The sequence below is a fragment of the Lolium perenne genome, chromosome 5, assembly GCF_019359855.2.
Source record: "Lolium perenne isolate Kyuss_39 chromosome 5, Kyuss_2.0, whole genome shotgun sequence".
Taxonomy (NCBI): domain Eukaryota; kingdom Viridiplantae; phylum Streptophyta; class Magnoliopsida; order Poales; family Poaceae; genus Lolium; species Lolium perenne.
The window spans coordinates 35,783,986-35,808,189 of NC_067248.2; positions in this window are offsets into that span (position 1 = coordinate 35,783,986).

Sequence of the window (24,204 nt, forward strand, 5' to 3'; positions counted from 1 at the left end):
CTTCACAGAAAATAATATGACCATCCTCCACATTTTCAGTCACAAGATCTTTAACTATTGCAACAAAGAGTTCAATTTTTATTTGTTCTTCGTGTTCTACAAGTTTCTTTTTCACTTTTATGAACCGCACTATTTATAACAGAATACTCTTTCATTTTAGCAGGGAAAGGAGTTTTTTCAATATAAGCTTCAGGAATAACATTATCAAGAAGCTTCAACCACTACACATTTATTAATAGATGAATCAATTTTATCTTTATACGGTTCATGATACTTATCAAAATTCTTCTTTGGCAATTCATAATGAGAGGCAAAAGCTTTATAAAGATTTACAGCAACTTGAGAATCAAGACCATATGTAGCACTCATATTACGAAATTTATCAAGATCCATAAAAGCTTCAATGCATTTATAATCATAAATTATACCTGATTCTCTATCCTTGTCGTTCTCCCAACCTTCAAGATTTTCTTGGATTCGATCAAGAAGGTCCCTTTTAAACTCTTCCTTGTTGCGTGTAAATGATCCAAAACAAGAAGTATCCAGCAAGGTCTTGTCTTGAAAAGAAAGTTCTTGCGTAGAAATTATCAATAATAACATTACCAGAAGCTCATGAATGGGGCATTTGAGCATTAAAGACTTCAATCTCCCCCAAGCTTGGGCAATACTCTCTCCATCATGAGGCCAAAAATTATATATGCGATTCCGATCCTTATGAATTTCACTTGGAGGATAGAACTTAGAATAAAACCGGGCACAATATCATTCCATTCAAGAGAATCCCCATTATCCAAGAATTTATACCAATGCGCCGCCTACCGACAGCGATAAAGAGAATAGTTTCTTCCTCACTTCATCCATAGCAATACCTGCACATTTGAATAACCCGCATAATTCATGCAAAAACAGTAAATGATCACCAGGATGGACAGTTCCATCCCCTTCATAGCGGTTATCCATAACACGTTCAATAATTTTCATAGGTATTTTATATGGTATCACTTCCTCACCTGGCGCTTCATCCACTACCGTTGCAGTAGTAGTAGATTTCCCAAATAGAAAATGAAGAGAAGATCTCTCCATAATGACTTATAGCAGCAAAGTAAATAAAATCAGCACAACAAGAAAGGTTTTCCTTACCAATTCCACTTACCAATAGCGCTTCACTCCCGGCAACGGCGCCAGAAAATAGTCTTGATGACCCACAAGTATAGGGGGTGTATCGTAGTATCTTCGATAAGTAAGAATGTCGATCCCAACGAGGAGCAGAAGGTGTTGACAAGCACTTTCGATGAAGGATTCACTGTAAATGCTCACAGACAAGTATTCAGGGGGTTTTGATGTAACAGTTGAATAAAGTACGAGTATGTAAAGTGCGAGAGTAATAATTGCAGCGAGTGGCCCAATCCTTTTTAGCACAAAGGACAAGCCGGTTTGTTTACTTATAATGACCAAACGTTCTCGAGGACACACGGGATTTTAGTCTAGTGCTTTCGCTACATACGGCTAAATAATCTTCATTGTTGTGATAAGTGTTGTGTGGGTGAACCTATGCTAATGTACCGCCCTTCCTAGGACTAATACATACTTGTGATTATACCCCTTGCAAGCATCCGCAACTACAAGAAAGTAATTAAGAATAAATCTAACCACAGCCTTAAACTCGAGATCCTCGCGATCCCTCCCGCATCGATATACCAACGGGGGTTTAGGTTTCTGTCACTCCGGCAACCCCGCAATTAGCAAACGAATACAAGATGCATTCCCCTAGGCCCATAAATGGTGAAGTGTCATGTAGTCGACGTTCACATGACACCACTAGAAGAATAACACCACAACTTAAATATCACACCATTGAATATTACTCAACCATAGTTCACTACTAACATTTAGACTTCACCCATGTCCTCAAGAACTAAACGAACTACTCACGAGACATCATATGGAACATGATCAGAGGTGATATGATGATGAATAACAATCTGAACATAAACTTGGTTCAATGGTTTCACTCAATAGCATCAACAACAAGTAGAAATCGATACCGGGAGAGTTTCCCCTATCAAACAATCAAGATCAAACCCAAATTGCTACGGCGGTGACGGTGTCCAGCGGTGATGACGGCGGTGATGATGGTGGAGATGATGATGATGGTGATGGCGATGATGTCCAGCTCGATGACGGTGACGATGGCGTCGATTTCCCCTCCCGGAGGGAATTTCCCAGCGGATTCCTCGCCCACGGAGAGCTCTTTTCTCTCGGTGTTCTCCGCCCCCGCAGAGGCGGCTGTAACTCTTCGCGAGGTACCCTCTGTGGCTTAGGTCTTCGGGACGAAGGGTTTGGCGAAGAAAAGGAGGCGAAAAGGGTCGTGGGCCCCCCAGACCACAGGCCGGCGCGGCCAGGGCCTGAGCCGCGCCGCCCTAGGGTGTGGGCCCACCCTGGCTGCTCCTGGCTCCTCCTTCTGGCTCCCTTCGTCATCTTGAAAAATAGGATTTTTGGTATAATTTCCTTCCAGAGTTGATCTTCCGAAATATTGCGTTCTGACGGTGCTTTTTCCAAACAGAATCCCGGCTCCGTGTTCGATCCTCCAATAATGATGAAACATGCAAAATAGATGAAATAACATAAGTAATGTGTCCCAATATGAAATATATCAATGAATAACAGCAAATTATGATATAAAATAGTGATGCAAATTGGACGTATCAGCAGGTTAAGGTTCTCATGTAATAATAGAGCTAGGTTTCTAAATGAATTTAGGGTTTTAGGATTACACATGAAATGATGAGTTCTTAGTTTTCTACCATATGGAACTAGGGTTGCATAATTACTATTTAGTTCATAAGTTAATAATTTCATTAATAAAGTTGAAGTTATTAATAACTTCAAAATAAAACAATATTCAATTTGGCTTTTCATTATTTTTAAATAATTTGCTAATTAGGGTAATTATTAATTAGGGTTTAAATCTCTCTAATAAAGATTTAACAAATAATAAATAAAGAAAATAAGGTTTCATGTTTTTCTTTATTTATTTATTGGTTTGTATTTAATTTGGATAGTTTTCCTAATTTCTGAATTTTAATTGTATTAAGAATTAAAATAAAAAGCTTAAATAACAAGTATTAAATAATTGAATTTTTATTAAAAATAAAAATTTCATTTTATATTTTTATTGGATAGAGTTTACTTTTCTAAGAATTTTGATATATTATTTACCTTTTTCTGAGTTATAATGAATTTTATATGAATTTGCAAAGTATCAGATATTTCCTGGATTTAAATTTAAACGAAAATCCTAAATCTACCCGGACAGCACACCCACACAGTCCATGACTGGTGGGCCGTGTCCACGCTGGCTGCCCCCGTGGCGGTGAGGTGGCAACCAGGGCCTTCACCGGCGGCCAGTGGCGAGGGTCGCTGGAGCTAGCGTGTTCCCGCGGGGCTGCACGGGTACTCGCTGGAATCAGCCCACCGAGGCGATGCTAGTGGTGGCGGCGCCACCCCCTAATGGTCGCCGGAGCAACCCCGACGGCGAGGCCGAGCGGCGGCGCTCGCAGACTACCGGCGCAGTCACGATTAAGGGTGTAATCGAGAGGGCTAGGGGGTGCTTGAGCATCAGAGACTTACCCAGAACACGAAGGGCTTGTCGGCGAGGCGAGGGGAGGTCGGCATCGCCGGAATTGTGAGCTCCGGCCGTCGGAAGGGGCGAGCTCGGTGAGGATGCTGCAGAAGCTTATGGCTCAATTCGTTGCGTGGGTTGAGCAAGAAGAGGGTGCTGGTGACGATGGAACCAACGGCAGGGCTTGGGAAGGTTCCTACCGGCGGCGAGGAAGAGGACCGAGCAAGCTAGGGTTTGCAGAAATTGGGCAAAATGACGAACACGAACAGAGGGAAACGCGATGGGGTATTTATAGGCTCGACGTCAGTCGTCGATGGTCGTCTGGTCCACGTTGGCGGCCGGGACGTGGCTCGCCGGCGTCGTGGCGCTCTCCAGTGAGTCGACGATGGCGAAGATGAAGACGTCGACGCCTCCTCGCTCTTATCCAGCCGAATCGGTACACGGGCTAGGCTGGGCCGTGGTACTGGGTTGCCTCGTGGGCCACTGCTGGGTTGCTCGGGTGGTTTGGTGCTGGGCTGCAGCCTGGGCTGCGGTGCAGGTAAGGTCCAGGTAGGTTTTTCCCTCCTCTCTTCTTTTTCTGTTTTATTTTCTGTTTTCAATTCTGATTTTTTATAATTCAAATTTGAATCTTCTTATTTTGCAGGTGTTAAATAATTGGATTTTACTGAGTATTTAGTGCAATGACCATTACACCACTCTCCCAATTGAGAAAAGCATTTTTTAATTGATTAAATTTCACATATGTGGGTTTATCCAATATAGCAATTAAACATGAGTTTATATTCTCATTTTAATTCCCTTTTTAGATGAATCAACTCTATTTGGAATTAATAGAGTTGATAATCTCAACTCAAAGTATTTCAGAGTTAGTTATTAGGACTTGTTATCTTATTTAGGAAGTTGGTTGTTCACATATGATTTTATGTGAGCATCAATCTGTTAGGGTTTTATGATTTCCATTACAACCATATTTCAGAGTTGGCACTAGGATCATATTTAATAACACCTTGAATTACTTAGGGTAGGTATTACTCTCATTATGGATTGGTCTTAATTAAGTAGTTGATCTCCACCATGGTTCTAATCAAATGGTTTAGCACTAGATTATTCTTGAGTTCCATAATGAAGCATGAGCTTTAATTAGTGATTAATTGTAGGGTTCTCATCATATTCACCTAATGGCAATTGGTTTGAATCTCAATTAGGGTTTAGGTTTTATTGGTGATCACCCAAGTGATACACAAACTAGAGTTGAGATATAATTCTGGATTGTAGAGATGAAATGACACCATATTGCATGTGCTAGGGTTTAATCTCCTCTACCCATGATAGGGTGGTTGTTTTCTTAATATTTTATGTTCTCCTCTAGTTACTATGATATTGAGAATTAGTTTTATCTTCTACCAATTGGCTTCTATTATTAACCTCAATTTATCATTTAAGTAACTACATTGGTTATAGTTCTTTTTATAGTTAACTTTGGTTATATGGATATATGGTTTCTCACCATATAAAGTATAGAGTTTAACTCTAAGGTTTTCTTAGGTTGTTTAATTTCTAAAGTATGGGTATGGTAGGATTCTACTTATGATCACCAAGTGGTTCACAAGTAAAGGTTGGGATATAAGTCTAGGGTTGCTTACTAGTTACCTCCCTATGATTTCATGTGGTGAATGATATCTACTTATCCTATTAGGGTTTAACTTATCCTCATACCTCAAGAGCATGATCAACTTGTTCTTAATATCTCTACCTCCAGTTCTTAATGTTTATGATCATCACTCAATTTATAATGATCAAGGTTTGGCTTCCTAAGGGATCTCTCATTAAATGGGTTTCTCACTTCCATGATCAAGCATTGTCTTGATGAACTAAGGTATAGCACTTCTATTTTATTTTCTAGGATGAGCTATTATGATTGTCTCTTTAGTTTATATCCCAGGAGAATGCCTGAGATATTATGTTAGGGTTCTACTTAATCAATGATGATATCATCATCTGGGTATATGGGTAGTTCTCTCCCTCAAACTCAAGTGCTGCCTCAACTATCTTGAGTGTAACACCATAGCTTGAGTTCTCTCATATAGGAATGGTTTATTCTAGGTTATGGTGTACTCCTAACACTCTAGTTCAATGGTTGTCCTTTATTCTTAAATAGATAAAGCTATGTTTTGTATGACTGGTCTCTCTCATTTTGGAAAGGACTTTAATACTAACTTAAGGTTAGGCTCCATAGGAATTGATGTGATCACCAATGTCTATGGTTAACACAAATGGGTTCTCTCTCTAGGGATGGTCTGGAATAATAGTCTAGGGTTTCTCTTTAAAGATGATGTTGTGATCATATGGATATTTATATCCAAAGTTTGCCTCTAGGTTTGTCATTGCTTCCCAAAATGAAATAGGACTCTCACCTCTCTAGGTTTGATGTATAATAATATGGAATAGAGAAAGCTATATATTTCTAGAGTTGATCTCCTAGTTATGTTTCCAGGAATAAAGTAGAATGAATACCATGAGGTTCATGGTAGGATCAAGGATTAGTTTAAGACATGGAAAAGATTAGTCAAGAATAGTTTCTCCATTTATTGTTACTTGTTTTCCAAGTAGATGTATGTTCATATGTTATGGCAAGGAATACCATGTTATGATCTTTAATAAGATCAAGCAATTTATCATTGAGTAAAGTGTTGTTGTGTTGATTATTAGTTCCATTTGATCTAACCCCTTAGATCAGATCATCTCTACCCAAAACAAGGTTTTAGCAAAGTCACATTGAGGTTTATAGCGCTTGACTTAATGAGCTACTTCAATTCCACCAAGGTCAAGTGAAACTTCAGTTACTGTGACTGTTTTACTTTAAAGCGCGAAAATTCCCCAGATTTTCTATGCATGAATGCAATGCACACGTCTGTTTCCTCTATTTTTGTAACCCCATTACCTGGGATATTACATAGAGGTCAAAGATATTCCTCTCAAGCAACCCTGCAATTAAGATACAAGAAGTCTCTTGTGTCCCCAACACACCTAATACACTTGTCAGATGTATAGGTGCACTAATTCGGCGAAGAGATAGTGAAATACAAGTAATATGGATGATTATAAGTAGTAATTGCAATCTGAAATAAAAATGGCAGCAAGCAAACATGTAGCAGAACTTGTTGGAAACGGTGTTTCAATGCTTAGAAACAAGGCCTAGGGATCATACTTTCACTAGTGGACACTCTCAACAATGATCACATAATTGGATAAATAAATGCTACTCTCAAACACTCTCTTGTTGGATAATAAACACCATTCATTGTGTAGGGCTACAGGAGCACCCCACAACTTCATAAAGAAATCACACACGATGCGCACACTGTCACCGTCACACCGTGGAGAGTGAATCCGGAGTTCATATTAAAGTAACCTCTAGAGTGCATAATAGACCGTTGCAATTTAGACCGAGTACTAACATAGCATACACACTGTCAACGATAGCTATGAAAGGGGGAATAGATCACATCAATACTATCATAGTAATAGTTAACTTCATAATCTACAAGAGATTACAATCATAACCTACGCCAAGTACTACATGATGCACACACTGTCAACTTTACATCATGGAGGAGGAATAGACTACTTTAATAACATCACTAGAGTAGCACATAGATTAATAGTGATACAAAGCTCATGATCACATAAAGATCACACCATGGGGGAGAGAGATGAACCACATAGCTACCGGTAGAGCCCTTAGCCTCGGGGGAGAACTACTCCCTCCTCATCATGGGAGACAGCAACAGCGATGAAGATGGCGGTGGTGTCGATGGAGATGACTCCGGGGGCAATTCCCCCTCCCGGCGGCGTGCCGGAACAGAGATTTTGTCCCCCGAAACTTGTCTTCGCGATGGCGGCGGCTACGGAACTCTTCGTGGAATATGACTTGATTATTTAGGGTTTTCGCGACGGAGAGAATATATAGGCGAAGGGGCGATGTCGGTGGAGTCCTGAGGGGCCCACACCACATGACGGCGCGGCCAGGGGTGGGGCCGCGCCCCCTAGGGTGTGGCCGCCTCGTGGCTCCTCTTCGGTGTCCAATTCCGAGAATATTTCCTGTGTAAGATTTCTGAAACCAAAAACAGCAGAAAACAGGAACTGGCGCTTCGGCATTTTGTTAATAGGTTAGTCTCGGAAAATGCATAAAAACATTATAAAGTATGACTAAAACATGTTGGTATTGTCATAAAACTAGCATGGAACATAAGAAATTATAGATACGTTGGAGACGTATCAAGCATCCCCAAGCTTAGTTCCTACTCGCCGTCGAGTAGGTAAACGATAAAAAGAATAATTTCTGAAGTGACATGCTACCAACATAATCTTGATCAATACTATTGTAAAGCATATGAGATGAATGAAGTGATTCAAAGCAATGGTAAAGATGATGATTAAACAACTGAATCATGTAACAAAGACTTTTCATGAATAGTACTTTCAAGACAAGCATCAAAAAGTCTTGCATAAGAGTTAACTCATAAAGCAATAGATTCTTAATAGAAGGTTTTGAAGCAACACAGAGGATGATTAAAGTTTCAGCAATTGCTTTCAACTTGTAACATGTATATCTCATGGATAGTTGTCAACATAAAGTAATATAACAAGTGCAATAAGTAAACATGTAAGAATCAATGCACACAGTCGACACAAGTGTTTGCTTCTAAGATAGAAAGAAGTAGGTAAACTGACTGTTATCACCGGCTTTTAGCCAAATTAGGAGATGGGCCGTGATTGAGATGGGCTTGGAGGATATGCACATAAAGTGTTTCTGAATCGGCCTCGTGCGAGAATTTGGGCTAGATTGCCCGTATATTTGTACATTATGGTAGATCGCGTTTTAGTTTAGAATTAAGAGATAGAGTTTGGTTCGTACACAATTAGGTTTATTCCAAAGATAGAAAGTCCACGGACTATAAATATGTACCTAGGGTTATTGAGAAAGGAGGACAATCACGTTCACAACAAACACAATCTAGGCGCATCGCCACCCCTTGTTTCGAGGGTTTCTTTCGGGTAAGCGTCATGCTTCCTAGATCGCATCTTGCGATCTAGGCAGTATCAGTTTATTCGTTGTTTTGTGTTGCTCGTACTGAAGCCTTGTTGATGGCGAGCAATACCGTTATCATAGATGTTTTTGGGCTAGCATCGATACTTTTCTGATATGCTTGCTTAGTTATGCTGCCCCTAAATATCTAGCTGCCTTTGCACTTATCTTAGGTGTAAGGGCAGCATCTTGCTTGGACTTTATTTTAGTAGATTTGATCTGTTATGGTTGATCCTTGTTCTCCAAGGATTTGTTTGATATCCGCATGGTCAGGCCTTGCAAACGGGTTGAACGATCCAGTAGTGCGTGAGGTATGGTTTGCCGATCCAAGAGGGGTTGTTCCGGGAATTGACTCTGTGTTGGTTTTTAGGCCTCTTCTTGGATTAGTTTTCTGTTATCTTTCGTATCTGCCAGGCTCAACTACGTGTAGGACGTTCCAATTATGCGGTGAAAGCCCTAGACTGTCGTAGATTGATTTAACTTGGTACTGATCAAGCAGGATCCTCATGTTATCGTAGATCCAATACGAACCATGGATGAATCGGCTCTTTGAGCTGATTCACAGGATAACCTGAGAGCCGATCGAGGCTCGGATTTAATGTTTACGTGTCTGCCACGTAGGAAACTGATTGAAGCAATCCATCACCTTCCTGACCAGGTATAGGTCAGGTGGCACGCCCTCGCAACAGCCAGGACGTGTGCCGGAGCTTTGCGGGCTGTCGCCCGAGGGACCAGGACCCACCAGCAGTTCTGGGAGCCTCCCGGCTCTTCGTATTGCTCGTCGCTGCTCGCCGGTGGGTTTTGGCAGGCAACACATTCTGGCACGCCCGGTGGGACGTTCTACAGCAACTACGTCAACATCTGCAGCTGAGATGGCGGACGGACCAGTCACGTACGAAGATCTGCCTGAGGATCACAAGAAGAAATATGATGAGATTAAAGCTGTCTTCGAAGCCGATCTCATCGGCTCTTTCGAGAGGACCCGTAAACATGGCATTAGGTGGAAAGGGTTCTCACCCGACGGCGTTCTCGATGAAGTAGATCTGTCTCTCCCTTCGGAGGAACGCAACAGAGCTCTGCGCCAGGAAGTTAATTACATGGTGGCTCATTCTCTACACCGACATTCTGAGAGCCTGGTGAACACTCTCGAGCGTATTGCGGTTCGCGTGGTTCAGGAAATCATGAAGCATCAGTACTCTCCGTCAGGGCCTGCCCTAGGAACTCATCAGGGAGAAATACCGTTCCAGACCAGACCGCAGCTGCCATTCACGCTAGCAGCTCCAGAGCCACAGGGTTCACCGGCATATGTCGTCTACAAGGGTGGAGGCGATCCTGGCGATTGCCAATTCCTGTATGAGCCGCCTAAAGAAATCCCACATGGATACGTGTGCACATACGTGCCGGACTGCAATAACTTGGCGCGCACGAACCAGATTGCAGCAGGAGGAATTTCTGGAGCGGACGCTGAAAAACAGGCGTGGCTAGCTAAATATGCCACCGGAACGAGTCATCAAAGCTCAGCCCCTGCAGCTCATACCGTGGAACAAATCAGTATAATCTTGAGAGACCAGTTCGGCATCCTGCCAAAGAGGAGAACAGTCGGCTATTCCAAGCCGTACCCCAACGAATATGATTTGATTCCGCTGCCGCCCAAGTATCGGCTCCCTGAGTTCTCAAAGTTCAATGGATCAGAAGGGTCTAGCTCAATTGAGCATGTGAGCCGATACTTGGCACAGTTGGGCATGATTTCAGCATCAGACCCGTTACGTGTAAGGTTTATTGCGCAATCTCTCACAGGACCAGCTTTTGGGTGGTACACCTCGTTGCCACCAGATTCAGTCCGGACGTGGAAGCAACTGGAAGAGCGGTTTCATGTTCAATATCACTCATAAGCTACTGAGGCTGGCATTGCCGATCTGGCACAGGTGCGGCAGAAGCGGGGAGAAACGGTGTCGGAATACATTCAGCGTTTCAGGACTGTCAAGAACCGATGTTATTCGGCTCGTTTAACTGAGAAAGAAGCAGTCGATCTGGCAGCGTTGGGCCTCGCAGCGCCGATCAAGGATCTGGCTTTCCAAGTGGAATACAATTCGCTGGCGCACATGGTCCAGAAATTAACATTGTATGAGCAGCGCCACCCAAAATTGTACCAAGATAAGTTCAAACGCCCGATAGGCCTGGTCGAGACAGAAGGAGTTGAGGACTCTGCAGAAGACCAGGAAGTAGCCGTGGCTGAATGGGCTCGGGGGGCAGCTCCCGTGTCCTGCAGATGGGTGAAACAACAAGGGCCAGCAAGAGGGTTTGACTTCGATGTAAGCAAAGCTGAGCAGATATTCGATTTATTGCTTAAGGAAAAACAGTTGAAGTTACCCGAAGGCCATAAAATCCCTACGGCGCAAGAGATGAACGGGAGACCGTACTGCAAGTGGCATCACTCGTTCACTCATATCACCAATGACTGCAAAGAACTGCGTCGGCAGATCCAAACGGTGATAGAACACGGCCGTTTGATCCTTGGTCAGTTTGCCATGAAAGTGGACACGCAACCGTTTCCTGGCGTCAACATGGTGGAACACAATCACTCCACAAGGCGTCAGCTGGATTTCTCATTCGATGTTAACATGGCAGGGCCTGTAAACCACCATGGCAAGGATAAAGAAGACATCGGTCGCTCCCGCGGCAAGGAAAAGGAGTTCCACGTTGGTGATCTGGTACGGGAAGCTGTATTGCCATTGGGGACTAAGGATCCAGCGTATGGTAAATGGTCTCCAAATTGGCACGGGCCGTACAGGGTCGACCAAGTTTTAAAGGGTAACGCATAAATGCTCGAGGAGCTGAGCGGTGTGAAGTTCCCAGTAGCCGTCAATGGTCAACATCTCAAGAAATATTTCCCAAGTATGTGGGATGACGGACAGTGAAATATGAGGGCCGATGCAAAAAAATCGGCCAGTAATATGAGGGCCGATGCAAAAAATCGGCCAGTAAAAATAAAATAATAATAATGCAAAGCAACAAGACGCAAAGCACAGCCGATGCACAGACATCGACTTTAGACTAAAAAGCCGATGCGCAGCCATCGACTCTAGAGGTACAAACTGTTACAAGCAGATCACAGGTTACCCTTTGAATTTGGGGAACTGAATCTGGGCATCTGGCCTTATTGGCGTTTTATGGTAAAGGACCGATGCGTTGCTATCGGCTCTTGGTGCGTTGACCTACTTTGACAATCGGAAAAATCATGGCATAGAAGCATTCTTCATTGATTAAAAGGGGGTTTTTACAATAAGAGCCGATTGCTCTCAGAAGGAGGATCTGCTGCCTAATGCACTACTACTAGCCCTATTCTAGTAGTCCCTAATCTAGGGGCCGTCGCTGCCGTCGCTGCCCTCGTCGTCGCCATCCTCGCCGCCATCGGCGCTGCTGCCGGCGACATCTTCGTCGCTGCTGCTGAAGCCCTCGGCAGGGGCTTCTTCTTCTTCTTCGTCGTTGTCGTCGTCCTCCGACCCGGCGTGGAAGCGCTTCGCCGGTGGGTATTCGTCGGAGGAGGTGTCGTCCTCCACCTCATCCTCCTCGTCGGAGGAGATGTCCTCCCCCCAGGAGAAGGCGTCGTCATCGCTCTCTTCCTCCAACTCCCCGTCAACGAGGAACTGGAGGTTATCCTCCCCGTCGGTCAAGGATTCGTCATCCTCTGACCCGACGGCGAAGTCCCAATACACCTCGTCCCACCACAGTGGGGCGTGGGCCTCGTACGCCGCTATCGGGTCGTACTCCGGCGTCGGCTCGCTGGAGGAGGAGGATTGGAAGGAGAGACCCGAAGAGGCAGAGGAGGAGTCCATGGTTGCAGAGGAGGTTTTTTCGATTGCTAATGCGGAACAAGAGGATGAAGAGGTAAACTGCTCGGATGCGGTTAAATAAAGGGGATACAGTGGAGGATGATTCAATGTTGTGGCAGTTTCGAGGATGCGGTGCCAAAACTGTCAAATCGTGCAGTACAGAGAAGTTGAGAAGGCAAGGCATCATGATGGAAAGGTACTGTAGCGGTTCTACTCTGCAACGCGTGACCCGATGAAGGAAAACAGAGTGGTTTTGGAATTATTATTGCCAAAACCAGGGGGCATGTGTTATCACCGGCTTTTAGCCAAATTAGGAGATGGGCCGTGATTGAGATGGGCTTGGAGGATATGCACATAAAGTGTTTCTGAATCGGCCTCGTGCGAGAATTTGGGCTAGATTGCCCGTATATTTGTACATTATGGTAGATCGCGTTTTAGTTTAGAATTAAGAGATAGAGTTTGGTTCATACACAATTAGGTTTATTCCAAAGATAGAAAGTCCACGGACTATAAATATGTACCTAGGGTTATTGAGAAAGGAGGACGATCACGTTCACAACAAACACAATCTAGGCGCATCGCCACCCCTTGTTTCGAGGGTTTCTTCCGGGTAAGCGTCATGCTGCCTAGATCGCATCTTGCGATCTAGGTAGTATAAGTTTATTCGTTGTTTTGTGTTGCTCGTACTGAAGCCTTGTTGATGGCGAGCAATACCGTTATCATAGATGTTTTTGGGCTAGCATCGATACTTTTCTGATATGCTTGCTTAGTTATGCTGCCCCTAAATATCTAGCTGCCTTTGCACTTATCTTAGGTGTAAGGGCAGCATCTTGCTTGGACTTTATTTTAGTAGATTTGATCTGTTATGGTTGATCCTTGTTCTCCAAGGATTTGTTTGATATCCGCATGGTCAGGCCTTGCAAACGGGTTGAACGATCCAGTAGTGCGTGAGGTATGGTTTGCCGATCCAAGAGGGGTTGTTCCGGGAATTGACTCTGTGTTGGTTTTTAGGCCTCTTCTTGGATTAGTTTTCTGTTATCTTTCGTATCTGCCAGGCTCAACTACGTGTAGGACGTTCCAATTATGCGGTGAAAGCCCTAGACTGTCGTAGATTGATTTAACTTGGTACTGATCAAGCAGGATCCTCATGTTATCGTAGATCCAATACGAACCATGGATGATTCGGCTCTTTGAGCTGATTCACAGGATAACCTGAGAGCCGATCGAGGCTCGGATTTAATGTTTACGTGTCTGCCACGCAGGAAACTGATTGAAGCAATCCATCACCTTCCTGACCAGGTATAGGTCAGGTGGCACGCCCTCGCAACAGCCAGGACGTGTGCCGGAGCTTTGCGGGCCGTCGCCCGAGGGACCAGGACCCACCAGCAGTTCTGGGAGCCTCCCGGCTCTTCGTGTTGCTCGTCACTGCTCGCCGGTGGGTTTTGGCAGGCAACACTGACTCAACATAAAGTAAAAGAAAGGCCCTTCGCAGAGGGAAGCATGGATTACTCATGTGCTAGAGCTTTTTATTTTGAAAACATGGAAACAATTTTGTCAACGGTAGTAATAATTCATATGTGTTATGCATAAAACCTCCTATAAGTTGCAAGCCTCATGCCTCGAATACCAATAGTGCCCGCACCTTGTCCTAATTAGCTCAGATTTCCATGGATTATCATTGCATTACATATGTTTCAACCAAGTGTCACAAAGGGGTACCTCTATGCCACCTGTACAAAGGTCCAAGGAGATAAATCGCATTTGATTTCTCGATTTTGATAGATCTCAACTTGAGGACTGATGACCCACAAGTATAGGGGGTGTATCGTAGTACTTTCGATAAATAAGAGTGTCGAACCCAACGAGGAGCAGAAGGTGTTGACAAGCAGTTTCGATGAAGGATTCACTGTAAATGCTCACAGACAAGTTTTCAGGGGGTTTTGATATAGCAGATAAATAAAGTACAAGTAAGTAAAATGCGAGAGTAATGATTGCAGCGAGTGTCCCAATCCTTTTTAGCACAAAGGACAAGCCGGTTTGTTTACTTATGATGACCAAACGTTCTTGAGGACACACGGGAATTTAGTCTAGTGCTTTCGCTTCATATAGTTGATTAATCTTCATTATTTTGATAAGTGTTGTGTGGGTGAACCTATGCTAATGCACCGCCCTTCCTAGGACTAATACATACTTGTGATTAAACCCCTTGCAAGCATCCGCAAATACAAGAAAGTAATTAAGATAAATCTAACGACAACCTTAAACTCTGAGATCCTGCGATCCCTCATGCATCGATATACCAACGGGGGTTCAGGTTGCTGTCACTCCGGCAACCCCACAATTAGCAAACAAATACAAGATGCATTCCCCTAGGCCCATAAATGTGAAGTATCATGTAGTCGACGTTCACATGACACCACTAGAAGAATAACACCACAACTTAAATATCAAACCATTAAATATTACTCAACATAGTTCACTACTAACATTTGGACTTCACCCATGTCCTCAAGAACTAAATGAACTACTCACAAGACATCATATGGAACATGATCAGAGGTGATATGATGATGAATAACAATCTGAACATAAACCTTGGTTCAATGGTTTCACTCAATAGCATCAATAACAAGGAGTAATCAATACCGGGAGAGTTTCCCCTATGAAATAATCAAGATTCAACCCTAGATGTTACAGCGGAGACGAGGTGCAGCGGTGGAGATGATGGTGTCGGCGGTGGAGATGATGGTGATGATGATCCTAATGAAGTCCAGCTCGATGACGGTGACGATGGCGATGATTTCCCCCTCCGGGAGGGAATTTCCCCGGCAGATTTCAGCCTGCCGGAGAGCTCTTTTCTCTCTGGTGTTTCTCCGCCCCGCAGAGGCGGCTGTGTCTATTCTCGATGTCCCCCCACGCCTTAGGGTTTTCGGGAAGAGAGATGGCCGAGGGGGGTCGTGGGCCCCCTCCCCACATGGCAGCGCGGCCAGGGTGGAGCCCGCGCCGGCCTATGGGGGGCTCATGGCGGCCCTCCTCGGCCTCCCCTTTTGGCTGTGTCCGTCTTCTGGAATAATAAGAGCTTCGGTATATTTCCCGTCAATTGTTGATCTTCAGAAATACTGTATCCTGACGGTGCTTTTTCCAGCAGAATCCTGACTCCGGTGAGCAATTCTCCAATAATCATGAAACATGCAAAATAGGTGAAATAACATAAGTATCATCTCTAAATATGAAATATATCAATGAATAACAGTAAATTATGGTATAAAATAGTGATGCAAAATGGACGTATCAACTCCCCCCAAGCTTAGACCTTGCTTGTCCCCAAGCGAAACTGAACTCAGTAAACAAGACCACATGTTTATGGAGTGAAGAGTCGATAAATAAAATACGGACAAGAAGCATCACATTTATTAATCCACACAAGACATTCTAGTAAACAACTTCCTCATATAACTCAACTTGAAACAAGTAAAGGGAAATCACAAATAAAGGTGCATAGGAAATCATAATTGGTGATGGCAAACTTTGTTCTTGGTCAAAGAACGATTAACAGATTGTACTTATCTTTCGTGCAAAGCCTTTATATCTTATATGGAAGAACTTACATGCTCAATCATAACAATCTCCTCATAATCATTGGTAACTTTCAAAGTCATATTCATTCAAATAAAATTGGTACTAAACAAGGAAGAATAAAAGACATGATTAAATAGATCACAATATAAATGGTTGGATCACAACAACTCAATTGCTTGCTTGAGATAGAAAGAAATAGGTTTACTGACTCAACAGAGAAGTAAAAGATAGGCCCTTCGCAGAGGGAAGTAGGGATTAAATCATGTGCTAGAGCTTTTCAAGTTTTGAAACCATATAGAGAGCATAAAAGTAAAGTTTTGAGAGGTGTTTGTTGTTGTCAACGAATGGTAGTGGGTACTCTAACCCCCTTGCCAAACAGACTTTCAAAGAGGGGCTCCCATGAAGGACGTTATCTCTACCAGCAAGGTAGATCATCCCTCTTCTCTTTTGTTTACACATGTACTTTAGTTTTATTTATGGATGACACTCCTCCCAACCTTTGCTTTCACAAGCCATGGCTAACCGAATCCTCGGGTGCCTTCCAACATTTCACATACCATGGAGGAGTGTCTATTTGCAAAATTAAGTTGCTTACTGATGAATCAGGGCAAAACATGTGAAGAGAATTATTAATGAAAGTTAATTAATTGGGGCTGGGAACCCTGTTGCCAGCTCTTTTTGCAAAATTATTGGATAAGCGGATGTGCCACTAGTCCATTGGTGAAAGTCTGCCCAACAAGATTGAAAGATAAAACACCACATACTTCCCCAGGAGCTATAAAACATTGACACAAATAAGAGATAATAACTTTTGAATTGTTTAAAGGTAGCACATGAAATATTTACTTGGAGTGGCGCAAAATACCACATAGTAGGTAGTTATGGTGGACACAAATGGCATGGTTTTGGTTTAAGGTTTTGGATGCACGAGAAGCATTCCCTCTCAGTACAGGTCTTTGGCTAGCAAGGTTGATTAGCAAACATAAAAGTTGAGGGAAACAAACAGGTATACATGTGATAGAAACAATCATGCATCTCCCTTGTAAGCACAAACAATTTTAGCTTCAGAATACTAAGCTCATTAGCTAACAAGAAAGATAGATAATATATCTACATGTAATTTCCTCTTTTCTACTTAAGTCTCCAAGTAATGTTGCTATTGACCAATGCTAAGTTTGCCAAAACCAAATAGATTTACTTGATGCTCCCAAAGTGACACCAATACTAACAACAAGATCAATCATATAACATAAATTGCAAACTAAAATAAGGTGTGCAAAAATTAAATGATAAAACTTCTCATTAATATTCCATAACGATAACTCACACCAAGGGATACATAGATAACCAACTAAAAGAGAGATACTTCCACACTGCAAACTATCTTATATGATAACTTCCCTACTCATGATATGACACTACTTGATAGTAAAAAGGTAAAAGATAGTGATGATGTGATACGGCGGCACTCCCCCAAGCTTGGAAGAAACCAAGGGGGTGCCAATACCAATGATGAATTACTCCTTCGGTGGTGATGGTGGTAAATTCTTCCCGTCATCAGACTTCCAAGGAAGAGGCTCTCCATCAACAAACGACGTCTTGGTCTCGGGAATCCTGAAACTGGCAGCATAGCTTATGTGTTTAAACCTGTTTTCATACTCACAGTTTTGATTCTGAACATCATAAAGTTGCGCTTGAAGTTGGTTGGTAGTGTTGTGAAGTGAGAGGATATCGTCCCACAGCTTTGTAGTCTCCTTCTTGTGTCCATCAATAAGTTCGGACACAATCTTGTGGAAGATGTCCACTTCACGTTCAGCCATCTTCTTGTAGGTGAAGACCTCTTGTTCTAGCTTCTCCATCCTGTCCACCAAGATTCCTTCTCTTTAGGGCCCCGGACATCTTCAATCTGCAACTCCCATCTACGAGCAGCAATTCCTTGGGATGCATCTTCAGCTCGTTCATATACGGGTTGACGATGTTCTCAAAGAAACTGTCCTTCGGAGTTCCCGATGAAGACATGGTGGCTCTAGATCTGAAAACAGTATCTGGCAGAAAACAGCTCGCAACAAAACACGACGAGAAAACGATATACGGACCTCTGAGGATCCGGGGGATTGTATAGCAAGAATTTTCACGATAAAAGGAAAGTACTAGGTCGAAAACGAGTGGAAGAGGGACTGCGAGGAGCCGTCCCCATAGGGCGGCGCGGCCAGGGTAGGGCCCGCGCCGGCTTATGGGGGCACGCCCTCCTGCGTCTCCTCCGCTCCGATTCGATCTCATAATTTTTCATATTTTCTAAAAATAGCAGAAACATTGTTCGGAAAGTTAAACGCGGACTTTTTATTACCAAAACTGTTACCTACTCGAAGTTGAACTCTGCAGAACTATCACTTTGATCTTTGATGAAAGCTTCCGGAGTCACCACTCGAATAACATCAACATCTTCATTATAAGAATCTCCAGAAATATAATGCTTGAGTCTTTGTCCATTCACCACTTGTGTGGCATCACCTTTCAGAGAACCAATTTTTATTGCCCCTCAACGATACACCTCCACAATGACATATGGTCCTTCCCATTTTGAGAGTAATTTCCCTGCAAAAAATCTGAGACGAGACCGATACAATAGGACTTTATCTCCAACATTAAATTCTCTTTTAATAATTCTTCTATCATGCCATTTCTTAACTTTCTCCTTAAAAAGTTTAGCATTTTCATAAGCTTCACTTCTCCACTCATCTAGAGAACTCAATTGTAGCAACCTTTTCTTACCGGCAAGTTTAAAATCTTTATTAAGTTCTCTTACAGCCCAATAAGCTTTGTGCTCTAGTTCTAAAGGTAAATGACAAGCCTTTCCATAAACCATTTTATAAGGAGACATACCCATGGGATTTTTATAAGCAGTTCTATAAGCCCACAATGCTTCCTTCAACTTAGTAGCCCAATTTTTCCTAGATTTATTAACAGTCTTTTGCAAGATAGATTTAATTTCTCTATTTGATAATTCTACTTGCCCACTAGTTTGAGGATGATAAGCAGAAGCAATCCTATGATTAATACCATATTTAGCAAGAGTTTTTCTAAAACCACCATGAATAAAATGAGAACCTCCATCAGTCATAATATATCTAGGTACTCCAAACCTAGGAAAGATAACATCTAAAAGCATTCTTAAAGAGGTCTCACCATCATCACTTTTTGTGGGTATGGCTTCCACCCATTTAGTAACATAATCAATAGCAACAAGTATATGAGTATTACCTTCTGAAGAAGGGAAAGGACCCATGAAGTCAAATCCCCAACAATCAAATTGTTCAATAACGAGAGTATAATTCATAGGCATTTCATTGCGTCTAGAGATATTACCAACTCTTTGACATTCATCACAAGATAAAATAAACTTCCTTGCATCTTTAAAGAGAGTCGGCCAATAAAAACCTGACTGTAGAACCTTTTGCGCGGTTCTATCTCCAGCATGATGTCCTCCATAAACACTACCATGACACTTACTCAATATCTCTTGTTGTTCATATTCTGGGACACATCTTCGCATAATACCATCCACTCCTTCTTTATATAAGTGTGGGTCATCCCAAAAATAATGCCTCCAGTCATAAAAGAATTTCCTCCTTTGCTGCGCTGAAAAGGTTGGAGGCAAATACTTGGAAACAATAAAGTTAGCATAATCATCATACCAAGGACTATCTCGCGAGCTCACCTTTATTACAGCCAATTGTTCATTTGGAAAACTATCATTAAAAGGAACAGGATCATAAGCAATATTTTCCAATCTAGACAAATTATCAGCAACAGGATTATCAGCACCTTTCCTATCTACAATATGTAAATCAAATTCTTGCAAAAGAAGCACCCATCTAATAAGCCTTGGCTTAGCATATTTCTTTTCCATAAGGTACCTAATTGCAGCATGATCAGTATGAATTGTGACTTTTGAATCAACAATATAAGGTCTAAACTTGTCACAAGCAAAAACTACAGCTAATAATTCTTTTTCAGTTGTAGCATAATTTCTTTGAGCAGCATCAAGAGTCTTACTAGCATAATGAATAACATTCAATTTCTTATCCACTCGCTGTCCAAGAACAGCACCAACAGCAAAATCACTAGCATCACACATAATTTCAAAAGGTAAATTCCAATCAGGAGGTTCAACTACTGGAGCGGTTGTTAAGGCTTTCTTTAGAGTTTCAAAAGCTTCCTTACAATCATCATCAAAAACAAAAGGTACATCTTTTTGGAGAAGATTAGTAAGAGGCTTTGAAATTTTAGAGAAATCTTTAATAAATCTCCTATAAAAACCAGCATGACCAAGAACACTACGAATACCTTTAACATCCCTCGGATAAGGCATCTTCTCAATCGCTTCAACCTTAGCTCTATCAACTTCAATACCTCTTTCAGAAATTTTATGTCCCAATACAATTCCTTCATTAACCATAAAGTGGCATTTCTCCCAATTAAGAACAAGGTTAGTTTCTTCACATCTCTGCAAAACTTTATCAAGGTTTCGCAAACAATTATCAAAATAATTCCCATAGACAGAAAAATCATCCATGAACACCTCCACAATCTTTTCACAAAAGCCATGAAAAATAGCAGACATGCATCTTTGAAAAGTAGCATGAGCATTACATAAACCAAAAGGCATACACCTATAAGCATAAGTTCCATAGGGACAAGTGAAAGTGGTTTTCTCTTGATCTTTAGTTCTAACAGCAATTTGTGAAAACCCAGAATAACCATCAAGAAAACAGAAATGAGTATTTTTAGATAACCTTTCTAGCATTTGATCAATAAAAGGTAAAGGGTAATGATCCTTCTTAGTAACTTTATTAACTTTTCGATAATCAATGCACATTCTATAGCCTACAACTACTCTTTGAGGGATAAGCTCATCATTATCATTAGGTACAACAATTATTCCTCCTTTCTTAGGAACACAATGCACATGACTAACCCATCTACTATCAGCAATGGGATATATAATACCAGCTTCAAGAAGTTTCAATACCTCATTCCTTACCACATCCTTCATTTTAGGAATTAAACGATGCTGATGTTCAACAACAGGCTTTGCATCATCTTCCATATTGATGGCATGTTGGCAAATAGCGGGAGAAATCCCCTTCAAGTCATCAAGAGTGTAGCCAATAGCTCCTCGGTGTTTCTTCAATATTTCCAATAATCTTTCTTCCTCAAAATCTGAAAGCTTAGCACTAATAATAACAGGATATGTTTTCTTATCATCAATATAAGCATACTTAAGATTATCAGGCAACGGTTTCAAATCAAAAACAGGATCTTCCTTTGGTGGTGGTGTTGTACCTAGATCTTCAACCGGTAAGTCATGTTTAAGAATAGGTTGACGAAGGAAAATTTCATCAAGCTCATTCCTTTCTTCCCTAAAGACTTCACTCTCATGATTCTCCAAATGTTGCTGCAATTAGGAGCAAGAGCAATAGATGCAAGCTGTTCAACTCTAAAATCATTATTAGGCAATTCAGCTTTATAAGGAACTTTGGCAAATTTAGAGAAATTAAACTCATAAGATTCACCAGCAAATTTAGTCACAGTTTTCTCTTTCTTGCAATCTATAATAGCTCCACAAGTATTTAGAAAAGGTCTACCAAAAATAATAGGACAAGTATTACTAGCAGCAGAACCAAGTACCAACAAAGTCAGCAGGATATTTAATCTTACCACATAGAACTTCCACATCTCGAACAATACCAATAGGAGAGATAGTTTCTCTATTAGCTAGCCGAATAATCACATCAATATCTTCAATTTCACAAGAACCAATTTCATGCATGATTTCTTTGTAAAGCTCATAAGGAATGTCACTAATACTTGCACCAATATCGCATAAACCATAATAACAATGATCACCAATTCTAACAGAGAGCATAGGAACACTAGCTTTCCTAGGCTTACTAGGATGTGAAACAATATTAGAAGCATCTTCACAGAATATGATGTGACCATCTTCTACATTTTTAGTCACAAGATCTTTAACTATTGCAATAGCAGGTTCAACATTTATTTGCTCCTCGGGTTCTATAGGTTTCTTTGCACTTTTATTAACCACACTAGTTATGATAGAATACTCCTTCATTTTAGCAGGGAAAGGAGTTTTTTCAATATAAACTTCAGGAAGAATACGATCAACAGTTTTAATTTCAATACATTTACCTATAGGTGAATCAGTTTTATCTTTGTAAGGTTCATGATACTTATCAAAATTCTTCCTAGGCAATTCAAAATGAGAGGCAAAAGCTTTATAAAAATTTGCAACAACTTGGGAGTCAAGACCATAAGTAGCACTCATATTACGAAATTTATCAGTATCCATAAAAGTTTCAATGCATTCGTAATCATAATTTATACCTGACTCTCTACCTTTGTCGTTCTCCCATCCTTCAGTATTCTCTTGGATCCGATCAAGAAGGTCCCACTTAAACTCTTCTTTGTTGCGCGTGAATGATCCAGAACAAGTAGTATCCAGCAAGGTTTTATCTTGAAAAGAAAGTCTTGCATAGAAATTATCAATGATGATATTACCAGGAAGCTCATGAATGGGGCATTTGAGCATTAAAGACTTCAATCTCCCCCATGCTTGGGCAATACTCTCTCCATCATGAGGCCAGAAATTATATATGCGGTTTCGGTCTTTGTGAATTTCACTTGGAGGATAAAATTTAGAATAAAATAGAGGCACAATATCCTTCCAATTAAGAGAATTCCCATTCTTCAGCAATTTATACCAATGAGCCGCTTTACCAGACAGCGATATAGAGAATAGTTTCTTCCTAACTTCATCCATAGAAATACCCGCACACTTGAATAACCCGCTTAATTCATGTAAAAACAGTAAATGATCTCCAGGATGGACAGTTCCATCCCCTTCATAGCGGTTATCCACAACACGTTCAATACTTTTCATAGGTATTTTATATGGAATCTCTTTCTCACCTGGCCCTCATCCATAACCGTTGCAGTAGTACTAGATTTTGCAAATAGGAATTCAAGAGAAGATCTCTCTATAATGAATTATAGCAGCAGGCGGAAATAAAAACAGCACGTACAGTAAAAGTTTTCCTTACCAATTCCACTTACCAATAGCGCTTCACTCCCCGGCAACGGCGCCAGAAAATAGTCTTGATGACCCACAAGTATAGGGGGTGTATCGTAGTACTTTCGATAAATAAGAGTGTCGAACCCAACGAGGAGCAGAAGGTGTTGACAAGCAGTTTCGATGAAGGATTCACTGTAAATGCTCACAGACAAGTTTTCAGGGTTTTTTGATATAGCAGATAAATAAAGTACAAGTAAGTAAAATGCGAGAGTAATGATCGCAGTGAGTGGCCCAATCCTTTTTAGCACAAAGGACAAGCCGGTTTGTTTACTTATGATGACCAAACGTTCTTGAGGACACATGGGAATTTAGTCTAGTGCTTTCGCTTCATATAGTTGATTAATCTTCATTGTTTTGATAAGTGTTGTGTGGGTGAACCTATGCTAATGCACCGCCCTTCCTAGGACTAATACATACTTGTGATTAAACCCCTTGCAAGCATCCGCAAATACAAGAAAGTAATTAAGATAAATCTAACCACAGCCTTAAACTCTGAGATCCTGCTATCCCTCATGCATCGATATACCAACGGGGGTTCATGTTGCTGTCACTCCGGCAACCCCACAATTAGCAAACGAATACAAGATGCATTCCCCTAGGCCCATAAAGGTGAAGTATCATGTAGTCGACGTTCACATGACACCACTAGAAGAATAACACCACAACTTAAATATCAAACCATTAAATATTACTCAACATAGTTCACTACTAACATTTAGACTTCACCCATGTCCTCAAGAACTAAACGAACTACTCACAAGACATCATATGGAACATGATCAGAGGTGATATGATGATGAATAACAATCTGAACATAAACCTTGGTTCAATGGTTTCACTCAATAGCATCAATAACAAGGAGTAATCAATACCGGGAGAGTTTCCCCTATGAAATAATCAAGATTCAACCCTAGATGTTACACCG